Source organism: Ammospiza caudacuta, chromosome 1, assembly GCF_027887145.1.
Source record: "Ammospiza caudacuta isolate bAmmCau1 chromosome 1, bAmmCau1.pri, whole genome shotgun sequence".
NCBI lineage: Eukaryota > Metazoa > Chordata > Aves > Passeriformes > Passerellidae > Ammospiza > Ammospiza caudacuta.
In genome coordinates, this window is record NC_080593.1 from 97,971,939 (window position 1) to 97,985,298 (window position 13,360).

Consider the following 13,360-nt stretch of genomic DNA (forward strand, 5'->3'; position numbering starts at 1 on the left):
GTGTCATGAGGTGTCCCCTCAGTCTCCTCTTCTCTTGGCTGAGCAGGCCAGGTGACCTCAGCAGCTCCTTGTATGGCTTTCTCTCCACAGGCCTCACCATCTTCATAGTTCTTTGGATGCTCTTTAATAGTTCCATGGGCTTTTTTTTATATTGTGGCACCAAAACTGCCCCCAGCACTGGAGGTAAGGCTGCCCCAGCTCAGAGCAGAGCAGGACAATCCCCTCCATTGCCTGGCTGGTGATGCTGTGCCTGATGTCCCCCAGGACATGCTTGGCCCTCCTGGCTGCCAGGGCACTGCTGACTCAGGTTCAACTTGCCATTGACCAGGATCCCCAGGTCCCTTTCCACTCTCCAGTCTCTCATTTCCCAGCCTATACACACAACCAGGATTGTCCAGTCCCAGGTGTAGAATTGTGAACTTCCCCCTGTTAAACATCATATAGTTGGTGATTGCCCAGCCCTCTGATTTGCCAAGGTCTTCCTTCAGGGTCTCTCTATCCTCTAGATTTAGTGTTGCCAGCAAACTTACTTAGTGTCCCTTCCAGTCTTGCCTCCAAGTCGTTTATGAAGATGTTGAAGAGCATGGGGCTGAGCATGGAGCCCTGTGGAAGCCCTCTAACAACCAGTCCCCAGTCTGATGTCTCCCTGTTCACTTTAACTGTCCTTGCATTTACAAATTCATTTCAAGTTTTTGAACATGCATTATCCAATTAAGTTCACAATGCTTCAGCATTATGAGCAGTATTGCAATAATATAGTGTTCATTAATTACTATTTCTTCTGTCTTTTACAAAAGGAAGCTAAATTATGGACAAGGAACCACAAAAGTCAGTGTCAAATTCAGGAATAAAAACTCACTTGATTCTTCTGAGGTTTCTTTTTCTTGATTACTGTCTCTTGATCTCCATGGTCTCAGAGGGCTCACATGGTTAGCACATATCCATTCTGCAGGTTGAAAACACCTTTAGGTACACTGTTGTACAGCCTGCAATGTACTGTAACGAAAGAAAAACCACTAAAAATGCATGTAAGAGAGCACTTGTGACAAAAACATTATATATTAGAAAATTTCCTTCTGTATCATACATATTTTGGTTTTAATTATAAAGCAACGCTGCTCCTGTTAACGCAGTCGTGCTTTAAAATTTTACTAATTAGTAAAATATTTGGAAAATATTGGAAAATATTTGAAACCATATATTTTATTATTAAAAATAAGCAAAATTCTTAAAGATGTTTCAATAGCCAACCATAATGGGTCTAAATATCAAAAGTGTTAATAATTTCATTTTAATTTCTTCAAATAGCCAACATTCAGAAAGAAAAAAGGTAAAATAATAAACCAATGTAGATGCAGGTCCTGGATGGTATTTCTGCATTCTAAAAATTAGCTGAAATTCTCTCATGAGCACTGTATCATAACAGATAGAAAGAACCTTAGTTCAATCACATGCAGCAACTTCTTTTATTTTGTAAAAATTAAAGGGATTTTTAGGAAATATTTAGTACTATATGCATTAGAGGTCTGTAATTCTCTATGACACCATTACACTGCAATAACAGATTCCATGTCTGTAATTTTGTTTTTACATCTGAAAAGACTCCATTTTACTTAAGAAAGGAATAGAAATAAAAACAATTGTTCTTTCTGCTGCAAAGTCTTTCAACTACAGCTAACTATAAAATATTTTTCTCTGGTTTAGTCTGTTTTTTTTTCCTTTTGATGATGCCAGTACAACATCCTTCTTTGTCCATCGAGGAAAATAATTTAAATGGCCTACAATGTTCAGTTTTCTCAGAATTTTCTGTTACTCCTGAACATTTTGCAACAAACAGAGAAAAAAAATACCTAGGCTCTCTGTCAGGATCTAGGAAAGCAGGAAGGAGTTCTGCCTCAGTCATTCCTGGCAGAAAATAAGGAGGGGTAGCTACAGTCACTTCTGGAGAATATTTTCAAGGCAGCACAGATGCATAATTTGTACTTTATACTTTTTTTAGCAAAACCTATAGTAGAACGTGTTATTTATTTTTTTATTCTTTAAATCCTTATGTTATTTGGTTAGAGTTGTCTGAATTTGTCTTACATTTGTTCTAATTTTAAAAATCAATTTACTTTTGAAGAATTGAAAAGGAACAATTTTTCATGGCTATATTGTATATTTTACTAGAAAAATGATGGCTGTCTTCCATCTTTAGCTTTTTCTCTGTTACAAGCAGATTGTAACTAAATCGAATTTACTGACCATCAGAGGGTTTAAAGGAGAAACATGATGTGCTTCTGAAATAAAAATATCAAAAAACACCAATGAGAGAAAAATTCAGCATATATTACTCCTAATCCTAAATTATTAGTAGGTATTTCTCTGCAAAATAAGGGATTGCTTTAGGAAATCTTGAGACTGCAACTACAGTTATTTCAATTTATTCTGCAGTACTGGTAGAGCTGCCTTATCCCAGAGCACGAGAGGTCAGCCTAAAGCATCAGCACTGTTTTGTGGTCTTATTACAAGAAATGGTGAATAGCTCAGGGAGTTGCTGATTGCCCTTTACTCCCACAGACTTCAGTTCTTCAGTACCTAATGGTTTTAATCTCTTCAGTCCTAATGTCTACAATTAAACTGCAAAATATTTTCCCCCTGAGTCCCATTGTTTTTCACCATTTGGCATTCATTGATTTCCTACCCTGCTACAATCTCCCTGATTTCCAGCTGAAATAAAACAGAGGGAGAATCGTGTTATTTTTATTTCCATGTTGGAGTTTTATGCTACCATCATTGGCAATGTCAGCACAGCTCTGGGAATAGTTAACAGCTTTTGCCAAAGACAGAAGGGAACACTGAGGAAACCGAACAAAAATGGAGACAGATATTTACAAAGCAAATGACATTTCTTACAGTACTTGAGCTTATTAAAAACAAGTTCACATCAGAAACAAATTATAATTATTTATTAAAAAATTAAGAAAAGCATCAGATGAATAGTGAGCATCAGGCATGACTTGTGGGCAGCCTGATGACAAGCAGTATTGATAGTGGAATAATTAACATTACTGAGCAAAAATAAGATCAAAAGAAGTGAGTATTTCAGAACAGAAATGTTCCTTTTTCTGATATTTAGAAAGCAAAAAATCATATGGGATCATTCAATAAGTTCATAGACATTCATCAGGACAGCAAGTTCAGGCCTGCTCACAAACTATTTCCTTTTACAAATCTTATTTAGCAGGTGTGATGTGCAGAATGCCACATCACACTACCTCACATTTGGACTGATAACAATACAATCAATAACAAGAAAATCAATATTTATTTTCATATGACAGAAATCTTGGAAGGAGCTTGGAAATTGGAGGGACTGTGAACCAGAAGCCCTTGACATACAGGAACCATCAGTATCTGTGCACAGGCATGGAGCATGGCTTAATGATTCCTTACCAGTTCGTTATTTTGATAAAATTAATGCAAGAGTACTCAGTTGGATGATGCTGACCATGGCTAACTCCTGAATGCTCTTTCTGCCCATGCTCAGAGTGAATTTGCAAAGCAATAAGCTTCACTCAGGAACAAACATTGATCAATGAATAATCAAATTTCAAATTTCAAATTTCAAATCCCAAACAAGCCCTTTTGGCAGTATCTAGTGTATCATGGTGCCAAAATCTACAGTTTTATCAATACATGAATGATCCATGCATTTACACATTTTGGAAGAGGGCAGTCATAAAGTTTAGCTAGGAGGTGGTTCAGTATGGCTGATGGAGTTGGGCTTTCTCTGAAATTCTATCACATGTCGTTTTTTTCAGGCTTCACTGACATTTGTTTAGCCCAAGCGCATTATCACTGCTGTGTGCCATTCTGGGAGGGATTGTACATGTCTCTCAACATGGTTTTCTTCCTTATTTTTTTTTTCTTTGTTCTGCCACAAGACATTTTTTTTCCTATAATGGTGAGCAGGGAAAATGTGTGCATTATATCTATATAGACATAATATCCCTCCTATATTCTGCTTTTCTCTCTCTTCAAGGTTTGAGAAGCTGCTTTCCTTTTCAGTTTCACATTAGCATTTCTCACTTCCTCTTTAAATTTTCCTTCAAACATTTAACTGAAAGGTTCTCATTATTTTTTTATTTCAAGGTCTTGCTGAGTGTCAGAAATAAAGGGGAAATATCTACCAGCTCTGCAGCAGCAAAGCCAATTTAGTCCTACAAATATAATTCTCAATCTCTATTTTCTCTTTTCAAGTATTGAGACACCTGTGTCATATAATCCATCTTACTTCCACCAAGATTTTCTTATTGGGACAATGTTGCTGACTCTATGAATAAAATAAGCAAGGGAAACTTGGTCCATTGTGCATGAAGTAATTAGATCATCATCTTGGGTTTTACGACGTCAAAATTAGCAAAAGAATCTGGTAGAGAATAAAGTTGTTCAAGAAGTACAAATTCTTATAATATTTTGAAGTTTTGGAATAATGCAAATATAAGGATTAATTTTTTTCCCTGCAGTCCTCCCAAAAATTCTTTCAGTTGGTTGGTTTGTTTGCTTTTTATTATGTAAATAGTGCTGATGGAGTTGTTCAGAGAATTTGACTGCAAGGAGATGGCAAATGAAAAATATTCTCCCTGAGGTGAATGATGAGCTTCAAAAATGGGCACTCTGAAGCACGTATTTCATGAACATTACTCCTCTTCTCTTTTCTGGAAACAGCATGATCTTTGCCCTGTATAAAAGCTGTGTGGTCTCATGACCTCAAGAGCAGTGACAGATATTTTTATGCTCTGTCTTTTAAGGAGAATGTCTTGAAAATTAAATATTAAACCAGGCATCAGCCTATAAAAGAAATTGACACATAAAGAAAATCTAATGAGAAGCCAGAGAGACAGAAGCCAGGTACCTCTTGGAAAAAATGGAATAATAGCAGTGAAAAAGACTTACCAACTTGTACTATGAAAGATCAACACACACACTTTGGTGTAATTGAAATGTAAATGACAAAGAGCATTACTGCCATCACTTTTGTAAATTCAAAATAGATTCAGTTCTGTGGTTTCACAATTTAGGGATTGAAGTATTTTAAACATAAAAACAGCTATTCAAATCTCTAACCATTTTAGTACTTAGTTTTGCCATTGATTCAGGGATACTTACATTTTACTTCTGTCTACTCTCCCTTGATTGCTTTGCTTTGGTTACCTGGCAATTTTCCTGCTTCATTTAACTATTCCAGACTCCAGAAATTAAAACTAAATAAATCTCCAAATACAGTATTTTATTATAATAATTGATGGTGGTAACTGTAATAATTATGTCTATATTGATAATAATAACAGAATTAGGATTATAACCTGCTTTAATTTATATTGTTTTATACTTGTTTCTATTCAAGTATAGAATTTAGTCTGCCTGAAGAAGAAATATTGTTTGGCTGGTTTTCCTGTTGAACAGGTAAGTGGGGTAGATGCTTAGTCAAAAATGTCTTTCTTCTAGTCTCTACAACAAAAATCTTCTGACTTCTGACTTTAATGACTAAGATTCACTCCAGCTCTGCCTGTATCCCATGGCTGGTGACTGCTGATGATGCTGACAGCCATTCCTTTCTGCTTCTAAAAGCATCTTTGCCATAGAGGAGCTTCAGCTGAAGCTGCCACTGACCTAGTTGAAGCCCATCATGGTCACACAAAGGTGCCACTTTTCTTTTGAGTCCAAGAAACTTAAATAATCTTTATTTACTCCCTGCAGTTTCCAATTTCCTGTTAAGTATCAGACTGTCCTTTTTGTACTATCCATAAGAACTCAGGCAGTCACAAGAACATCTTTTATTTAAAAGGTTTCTCAGTCACTTTGCATTAAGGATTGACAAACCACTATTGATGGGTAATACACCACAATTAGTGTGTATGGTTGATAACTGTCCTTCTCTTTATATTTTTATTTCCTGGGGCTTTTTTTCTTTAAAAGTTTTCTACATATTGTTCCTTATTTTCCCCTGTCTGCTGTCTAAATCTCCTTTAATACTGAAATATTTTTCTCTAAGCTTCATTGGGAATATTCATCTTTCTAAAAACATTTCAGATGAATTAGCCTAATTTACTAAAAGTATAGCAACCTTCCCATAATTAACTATCAGTTTTTCTTTTTCTTCTAAAAAAGAAAAACAGATAAAACAGTCTTTTAAGACTTTACAGTGTTCTGTAGAGATAAAATGCACCTGGAGCAAACAGGCAGTAAAACATACAGATTGTTTTGAAGCTATAACACACCATATATCTGGCCTTCATTCTTTAAACGTCAATGTCAATGTTGTATTATTGAATATTTTTATATAAATTGCACATTTATATACATTTATATTGCATAATTTTTATATACATAACATGAATAACAAAAAAAGCTGAGTAATTTCAAATATGCAGCTCTTTAGAATAGACTTTTTATTACTTTTTCTTACATTACACTTTTGTTCACGTAACACTTATGGTCCCATAATGAGTCCCACACATATTATCACTATTATAAAATGAAGCTTACAGTTGGTTGTACAATTATACATACATCAAATTGTTAACTATATTGTTCTTCACACAATAACTCTTCAAAATCAGCCTGCTTGAAAGTACACACATATATATTTCCCACCATATGCACACTTGAAAAAATATTTCTCTACTTCCAGAATTCAACTGCTAGGAAAGCTGTTGTCACTTTGAAAGATTTATTTTTTTTACTTTTAAGGATGTCTTGCTTTCTTGTTGTCTCACATCACCTCTGACTGCTAAATTCTGCTGTAGCATACTGCATACAGACTGTATGTACTCTCTACATTCATCATAGTCCACATGCTGTTAATGTGATTCAAAAGAACAATTTAATAGGTATCAGGGAGCAGCTTTTCACCTTGTGTTTAAAAATGAGATAACCTAGAACTGATTAACAGTATGATACTTTTTTTTCTTTTGTATGCTCCAGATGACACAAATAATGAAGCAATCCTTTAAAACATTTTTGGAAAATTTTTTTTTTAATAAAAATATTTTTTGAAACTAAAACCTACCCTATCTTCAGTGGGTTTCCAAATGCTGAATTTTCTGCCAAGTCTTCATGCCTGAAGTATAGCTACTCTGTTGTTAAAAGGAGGAACATCTGAGTTGTCATAAGGCATTTGTCATTCTTTGGCTTATTTGCTGAAGTTGAAGTTCTGTTAGTGTTTTTCCTGATTTTTTATTTTGTTTTGTTTTCTTCAGGGCTGAGAATGACAGGAATGCAACAAAGGGGGAAAAACGTCATGTTTGTAGCCAAGATGCTCAAAAGAATGCCCAAGGATGGGTCAGCTGTGAGCAGTGCAGGGAAAAAAACCAAACCAAAAATAATAAAAAAAAACCCAAAAACCAAAACTACCAAACCCAACAAAAAGCCAACTAAACGAAAGCAAACAAGAAACCCCAAACCTAAAACCAAAACACAACAAAACCAAAACCAATCAACCAAACAAACAAACCCCAAAAAACAGAGAAAATAAAACAAATTCCCAATCCCTCCATTCCCCCCAGTTTTCCTGATATGAAATCCTTGTTGCATACAGACTGCACACAGCAGCTGACATGTACAGCAGTATCAGGAAAGTACTCTATCACTCTAATTTGTTTTGCTTAAATCTCTAGGTGTGTTGAAAACAGTCCAGCTGTATACAGGATCACATTTTGAACAGACAACTCTGAAAGTTACAGACAAGGGAGTATTTTAGAGCTTTTGGGACATGAGCTGCTGTGCTTATGAAAAGCCTACCCTCTAGAGCACTGTTTACTGGCCTTTTGAATAATCATCGAGTATCATAAGCCACTCTAATTGGATTCTAGGAAACAATTCACAATAGAAAAATATTGCTACATTTTTCTCTAATGAATGGTTTATAAAAAAGACTGCAGATTCTCTATATTTGTTTGTTATTCAGCAATCTACTTGGTCAATAATTCTTGGCCATGCTTTTTCCATGATTAAAATTTGTGCAAATATGTATTCTTTCAAATTCCAGGTGGTTTGAGCAATCATACATGGCAAATTTATGTGTTCTGAATGAATGTGTCCAACTCATGTAATTAGGTTTTCAGTATAAATTAACTTGAATTCAAATTAAAAATTATTTTCCCTTAGAATTGTGTACCATTTCTGTCATATTTTTTTATTCACAGTGTTGGTCTGGATTAGGCTACAAGTTCTTTCCTGACATGTCGATGTTCAATTATAGTGACCTTCCTTCTCTTCAGGGCCCACTACTTCTAACTAACACAGGGAAAAATAAACAGGCAGAACTGGGTTCTTGCCTTCTCTAGAACTTAAAAGTGCTTCCTCTCTTTCAGTTCGTCCAAATTTACCTTCCTCAGACTTAGTCATGTACTGCAGTCACATTTAGTTCTGCAGAGAGGTCTTCATTTACTCACCACTTTGAGTGTTTGAGGCAGTCCCAGTGAGTATCTCTTCTATGTCTGAAATTATTACTTTCTTAGATACATGCATGTGTCAATTCCTATGTAAAAAACCCCAAAGATTTAACAGGATTTTAAATACTACTGGTATAGGGGGCCAGATGAAGATGATTGAGCGGGCCAGTTTTCAGAAAAAATTACTGCTGCATTTGATCCCTTTCACAAGTCAGCAAATGTGTGTTTGAAAAGCCTACAAATATGTCTTAAGAAGACATTGGATATAAAAGAAGAGCAGAAGATAGAATTGTCCAATGAAGAACTGAATATATCAAGGCAGCATAGAGCAGAGAGCGAAAGGGTAGAAGTGTGAAGAAGAGCACAGATGCATTCAAGACTCAGCTACATGGCAGTAAAACATTGCCACAGAATTTCAACAAGAAGAGAGGGAATTGAGAAAGAACCAAGGCAACAAGGTTGCTTTCGCTACAGAGCACCTGTGTATGGGATGTAATCCCAAGGAGCACTGCTAATAACATTGATGGGATGTGTGTGGGGCCAGCCGTGCCCTGCTTCATTACGTTCATATGGCACCTGTCAGTAGAGTTGTACGTGTGCAAGTGCTGACAAAATAAGAATACAGTTTGGCCATATGGCTTGCATTCCATGACAATGCTGCCTTCGATCAGCCTGGGTGGAAGACAACTTGTCATAGCATCCTCTTGTCCATCCATCTGACAATGCTAATCCCCTGCCATTCAAATCTGTCTTTTCCCCAGCCCGCCTTCCCAGCTGTGTACTGACACAGGTCACGTCTTGCTTACGCTGCTGCTCTTCCGGAGATGACTCGTTTCTTCTGGCCTTCCTTAGACTTTCTGCTTCTTCACCAGCAGCTCTAGCTGTCTCTTTCTGTCCCCCTGTGTTTTACTCCCTTTAGTAATATTCCATTCATGCTGCATCTCTTTGGGGAGAGCAGGATTCGTACAAAAATGATCCAGTCCTCTTTAGGCTGTCTCCCAAATTGCTTATTTACATATGCTTGAGAGAGTGCATCTTGCCCAGTTCAATCATTTCCTGACCTCAGCAATTCCATCACTCAGTCGCACACATGGGAAGATGAGGGCTGGAGGGTTTTTTACTGCGTTGTTCAGGTCTGCTTGGCACAGAATCAGTTTTACTGTGTTTTGTGAAACTGCCAGGCATCTTGCAACCCATTTTTAATTAAAGGAAGAGCTTTGATTAAAGACAAACAAGTCTGGCAGCCAGTCCTTAAAAAAAATATAAAACCCCAAAATCTCAGTCTTCCAACACTTTTTTTAGTGCTCTGGGTATATCATTCAAGCCTCCATCACAAGGATTATGTACATGAAAGCATGAGCCAATTTAAAATATCAACAAAAGTGGCATTTCTCACACTGTGACCAGTCAAACCACAAGCACTTCCTAGCTCACATCAAAGATAACTTTAAAAATTGCTCAGATAAGGCCAATATTTTTGCTGCATTCCCTAGGACTAAACAAACTACTTCCATCAGGATTAATCAGTATTAAAAAGTCTGCTTGGTTTAATCTATCTTGTGCGCTTCTGGCAAAGATAACCATACCCATAATCAGCCTAAAGGTCAGATCATGGAAAAGGCAGTATTTATTTACCTCTGGGCCACTGACAACATCACTTACTGCAATTTTTCTATCTCCAGTAGTGGCTTTGTCTTGTCAGTCACTAAATGGAAGCTATTAGCAGCAGTAGAAAACTATGTTCATTTACAAAAATTGAAGAAATGCATGAATAATGACAGATGGTGGTATATGTTAACTTCAAATGCATTTATTAGGTACATTTCAATGGTATATTCTCTTCAGATATTTGGAGTTAATCTTAGAACTCACCTCACCACAAAACTAGATCATAACATATAGCAACAGAGTACAGTTTTCAAAATATGTTGACTCATGATCAGTTCTAATTTTCTTTTAAAGCAGTGTTTCTGAAATTATGAGCCAACAAATATCAATGGAATAACTTCATTAAGGAATAGACCCATATCCTTACCTTTGAATCTGACAACTAGAAGGTAGCATTCTTCTTCTTACCAGGCAGACTTCATATGCAGATATATATAATAGATATAGATATAGATTATATAGACATTGGTACTTATTTCTATCCATTTATCTATGTAATTTTGTCTATAGATATGCTATGTAGGATAACTATTGGTAAAATAGATCTAGAAATATTTAAACAGGTCAAGGTCAGAAATAGAACTAGATAAAATAACTAGATGGATAAATAACTGGAAGTTTATTTATAACTCTCTATACTAAATTATTTAAAATTACAGAAATCTGGGTCATTTCACAGTCTAAGATTTGGATGTAATTTAACATTTAGGAAAAGGCAGAGAGTACTGACCATAACACACTGATACCATCAGTTTTATGACCTTGATTTTTCTAAGGTAATTGAATTATATGTGGTAGATAATTTGCTTTTCTAAAGTGAAAAATTAATTAATCAGATCAGCCAAATCTTTCTCCCACTTAGATAAGTCAAGTTCCGTAAATATTTCTGAGCAAAATTTCACACAAAAAAACAACACTTGATTTCACAAATGTTTATTACTCTTTACTTTCAGCAGGAATTATCTCTACAAAGAAGCCAAACTTGTTTGTAAGCGAAGATATATATTTCCTTTTGATCTGACGTCTCTAGAAGCAGTTAACCTGCTGCAACATGAACAATGATAATGTGATTCACTCTGGACTCATAACTAATTTAAGCTAAATTTTGAGTGGAATCAAGGTCAAAAAAAAAAAAAAAATTAAATGTCATATAACTGAGCAAGAATATTGCTTATTTCTGAAATAAAATCTGTAAAGTAGTGAAGGAGGTGGTTAAACACTCTCAATTTTTTTTTTTCTCAATGTCTGGAGCTAGTGAGGTACTAGATTTTATAAAGTCCAGGTTATTTTGGCAGATTCACAACCACTAGAAACGTATGTTATATTTCAGTGGGGGTAGGAAGTTATGTAATAAATTGTTACATCATCATTCAAAACTATTTCAAAAATATTTCAATTCATATGCTATTAGGAATAATATCTCCTCTTTAAAGGACCCTGACTAACTAGAGAGATCAGCCTATTAATATCGTAAAACTAAAAGTTGTGGGTTTGAGCAGTTAACAGGTGGACTTAGATCAAATGTAGTATAACTGATTTGCTAATAAGAAAATAGATATAACTTTATAAAGCCAATAGCAGTGTTGGTGAACTGCACTTCCCAAAGAGATAAACAGGGAGGAAAGTTAATCATAAAATCATACAATGTTGAGGGGTTAGAATCTTAAGGGAATGGAATAGACCTTAAGCATCATCTAGTCCCAACCCCACCTTGTTATGGACAGAGACATCTCCCACTAGAACAAGTGGCTCAAGGCTTTTTTCAGTGTGGCTGTGAACATTTCCAGGGTTGGGACACACAAAACCTCCCTGGGCAATCTGTTCCAGTATCTGACCACCTCCAAAGGAAAGAATTTCTTCCTAATATCTAAACCAAATTTCCCATCTTTCAATTTGTACACTTTACTCCTTGATCTATCACTACAATTCCTGATGAAGTCCATCTCTGGCATCTCTGTAGACCCCCTTCAGATGCTGGAAGGTTGCTGTGAGGTTTCTACACAAGCTTCACAAGCTTCTCTTCCCTAGGCAGAACAGACTCAACTTTCTCAGCCTGTGTTTTATGTAAGGCGCTCCAGCACTCATACCATTTTTCTGACCTCCTCTGGACTTGGTTCAACTTTTCCACATCCTTCTTATGCTGAGGGCACCAGAACTGTACCCAGTATTCCAGGTGGGGTCTCATCAGAGCCCAACAGAGGGTGAGAATCCACCCTTTGAACTGCTGACCTCATTCCTTTCGATGTAAGCCAGGATTTAATTGGCTTTCTGTGCTGTGAGCTTGCACTGCTGGCTTACGTTAAGTTTTTAATCAGCCATCACCCCCAAGTCTTGATCTGCAGGGCTGCTCACAGTCACTTTCCACCAAACATCTAAGTGTGCCCGGGATTGCCATGGCCCAAGTTTAGGACCTTGTACTTCACCTTGTTGAACTTCACAAGGTTTGCACAGGTCCACATCTGAAGACTATTCAGGTCCCTCTGGGTGGCCTCCATTCCCTCCAGCATGTTATCTGCACCACGCAGCTTGGTGCCATCAGCAAATCTGATGAGGCTGCACTCAATCCCACTGTCCATGTTGCCAACAAGGGCACTGAACAGCACTGGCTCCAGTACTGACCTCTGAGGGACACCACTTGTCACCAGTCTCCACAGGGACAATGAGCCATTACCACAATGGGATGTGTACAATGAAGCGCGCCCATCTGAAACTGCCCGCAGAGAAAATGTAAGTGTAAACAAACAACATAAATTACATTGTATGTACAAATCAGAGGGGTGATTCCTATACACTGGAAAGGTGTACAGCAGAAGAGAAGGGATCAAATTCATTTTTCAGCTTCAACTACCAGAGGTGGTCAGGGTCACCTAAGGTTGACGATAATTGTGTGATGTTACACAGGTCAGCATTCCCTGTATACTCTTATGCTCTGAATCTGCTACAATGACTGGCAGTCATTTGCCCAAGCCAGGGGAAAGGCAGCTTGCTATAGTTGTCTGTCTGTCTATCATGAAGATGCCATGATTTCTAGTACTTGGAAGGCCTTCAGATTATCTGTAGTGGGATAAGGGAAACAGTAGAATCCAAATGAAACAGAAAAACAATAAAGTAATAAGCTCATCCATAGAATTACTTGCCTTTCTTTTTCTTTTTCTTTTTCTTTTTCTTTTTCTTTTTCTTTTTCTTTTTCTTTTTCTTTTTCTTTTTCTTTTTCTTTTTCTTTTTCTTTTTCTTTTTCTTTTTCTTTTTCTTTT